Source organism: Penaeus japonicus, unplaced genomic scaffold, assembly GCF_977035675.1.
Source record: "Penaeus japonicus unplaced genomic scaffold, GWHDUDI00000001_assembly GWHDUDI00000021, whole genome shotgun sequence".
In the NCBI taxonomy this organism is placed as follows: Eukaryota; Metazoa; Arthropoda; class Malacostraca; order Decapoda; family Penaeidae; genus Penaeus; species Penaeus japonicus.
The window spans coordinates 23,919,036-23,921,535 of record NW_028234423.1 but is presented as its reverse complement, the minus strand read 5'-3'; the positions used below and the strand labels follow the sequence as shown (position 1 = coordinate 23,921,535).

General features: G+C 68.4%; 1 protein-coding gene across 4 annotated transcripts in view; it reads right to left on the bottom strand.

Annotated features, from left to right (window-relative positions):
* Positions 1-2,500, bottom strand: part of Acsl (Acyl-CoA synthetase long-chain) — a 71,916-nt gene that overhangs the window by 36,008 nt on the left and 33,408 nt on the right. The gene's annotated exons all lie outside the window — the stretch shown is intronic.

The following is a 2,500-nucleotide window of genomic DNA, read 5'->3' as shown; positions in this document are numbered from 1 at the left end:
GGTTGCGGGCTCGGGAAGGGGGGAGGGGGGAGCGGCTGGGGGGGGGGGATGGAGGAGGGGGGGCACGGAGTGGGGACCCAGGGGTCGCGGGGGTGTGAGAAGGGTGCAGCGGGGGGGGACGGGCTTATGGGGGGTCTGGGGGTGGGGGGGGGGGGGCACGGGGGGGGGGGGGGTCCTGCGGTGGGGGGAGAGAGGAAGGGAGGGGAGGGGCCGCGGGGCGACGGGGCTCGGCCGGCCCCCCCGCGACGGGCAAGCCAAGCCGAGGAGGGGCCCGGGGGGCGGCCGAGCGGGCGGAGGATACCTGGTACGGAGGGGGGGCCCCCGCACTGGGCGGGACGCGCGGAGGCTGATGTCGAAGAGGGGGGTGGCGCCCGGGCGAGGGATAGGGCCGGGGCTGGGGGGTGGGCAGGTTGCCGGGGGCGGAGCGGGGGGGGGTGCGGGGACGGGGGGGCGTTAGCGTCGGGGCCGCTGGGGGATCGGCAGGTAGGGGCTTAAAGGACCCGAGTATAGGACGATCGAGGGGAGGGGGGGAGGAGGGGTAGGGGGAGGAATTGCTTCGTGGTCGTAGTGTGTGCCCGGGGGAGGCGACTGTGGGGGAGGTAGCCGAGGTGGGTCGGCTGGGGGGGCTATGGACCCCCCGGGGGGGTGGAACCGGGTGGCCGTGGGGCACCGCGGGGAGGGGATTACGGAGCATCTGGAGGGGCGTGGGGGGCTTTAAGTCGGGGGGGGGCCGGGTCGCGGCATAGATGGGTGGTGGCGGGTGTAGTGGGGGGGCCCGGCGCGTGGAGCGGATGATCGAGGGGGTGCCCCCGAGGATGCGGGGGGCGGGGCCCGCCGGCGCCGGGTGGACGGAGTTGGGGGGGGGGGCCCCGAGTTGCGCTGGGGACGGGTCGTGCTGTCTTGTGGCGCAGGGGACGGGGGGGGCGGGAGATGCGGGGGCCACCGGGACCGAGGTGGTCAGGGGCTAGAGCGAGCGGCGGTCTCCGGGGGGAAGGTAGGGGCGGGGGGGGACGTAAAGAAGCCCAGTCGGGAGGGCACCGGAGAAGCCGCGGGGCCCCGGGTGGGCCCGGGGGTGGGTCCGACTGGGCGCGCGCGTGTTGAGTGGTGGCGAGGGACGGAGGCTGGGCGATGCCGCGTGCGGGGGGGTGTGGAGGCGGGGGGGCACGCGAGAGGGGGGGGCGGGGGGAGGCGCCAGCGGGGGAGGGGGATGAGGGGCGCCGGGGGCCTTTCAATACACCCATGAAGGAGGCCGGGCGTCAGCGGCTCGGGGGGGGCCCAGGGGGGGAGCCGCGCCGCGGGGTGGGGGGGGGGGGGGGGTGGGGGCGGGCACGGGGGCGCCGCTTAGCCCGGACGGGGAGTGCAGGGGCGGGACCGCGGGAGAGCTGTTGGGGCCGGCGGGGGCAGGGCAGCGAGCCATCGGCGCCTGTTGCGTGGGAGGAGAAGGGTCGGGGGGGCGCGCCGCGGGTCGGGGGGACGGTAAGGGGCGCGCTCGGCCGCATACGGACACGGGTGGGTGAGCCGTCGCGGGGCGAGACGTGGATAGGGTACGGGGGGGGAGGGGGCGGGGTTGGAGGTGAGGCGGGTGTTGGGAGGGAAGGAGACGAGTAGGAATGAGGGAAAGAGTGAGGGAGAGAAAGTGCGAGAAGAGAGAAAATGAGAGAGTGGGGGGAGACAGAGAGAGAGAAAGAGAGAGAGAAAGAGAGAGAGAGAGAGAGAGAGAGAGAGAGAGAGAGAGAGAGAGAGAGAGAGAGAGAGAGAGAGAGAGAGAGAGAGAGAGAGAGAGAGAGAAAGAGAGAGAGAGAGAAAGAGAGAGAGAAAGAGAGAGAGAGAGAGGGGGGGATATACACTGGGATGGATATCGATCGACTATTTGACAATTAGAAGAGATAAAGCCAGACTGAAGTGGTTTCAGCCGCCATGTGCTGCCATGGATACACCTCGCATCGTCATGGAGGGGGGGGGGGGGGAGAGGGTAGAGTGGGGCATAAGAGGAGGAGGCAAAGGAGTCGAGGGGCAAAGGGGACAGGAAAGAGGGGAGGGGGTAGGGAGAAGAGGGGGGAGCAGGGAGAGGAGGGGGAGGGGGGCAAGAAAGATGGGGAGGGAATAGGAAAGAGGAGAAGGCATAGGTGAAAAGAGGGGAGGGGGTTGGGACAGAATGGACGGAAGCGGCATGAGGGATAGGGATAGGAGGAGAGGAGGACGAGAAGGAGGCAGGGGGAGGAAAGGGGAGGGGTGAAGGGGAGCAGGAGGGGAGAGGAACCGTACGAACTACAACGTGTTCGCCAACTCGAAACAATCCCGACCAATCGATGGAGAAATGTGACGGCGAATATAATCATAACACTCCTGACAGGTAGTCGTTATGATGATGACGGCGATGAATGTGACGGTGGTGGTGATAAATGAGGTGTGGATAACAGTCACAATACGAGAACCCAAGCCACACATGAGGACAATTAAGTAGAAATCTCAAGTCATTCGCATTATCTCATCTCTTATC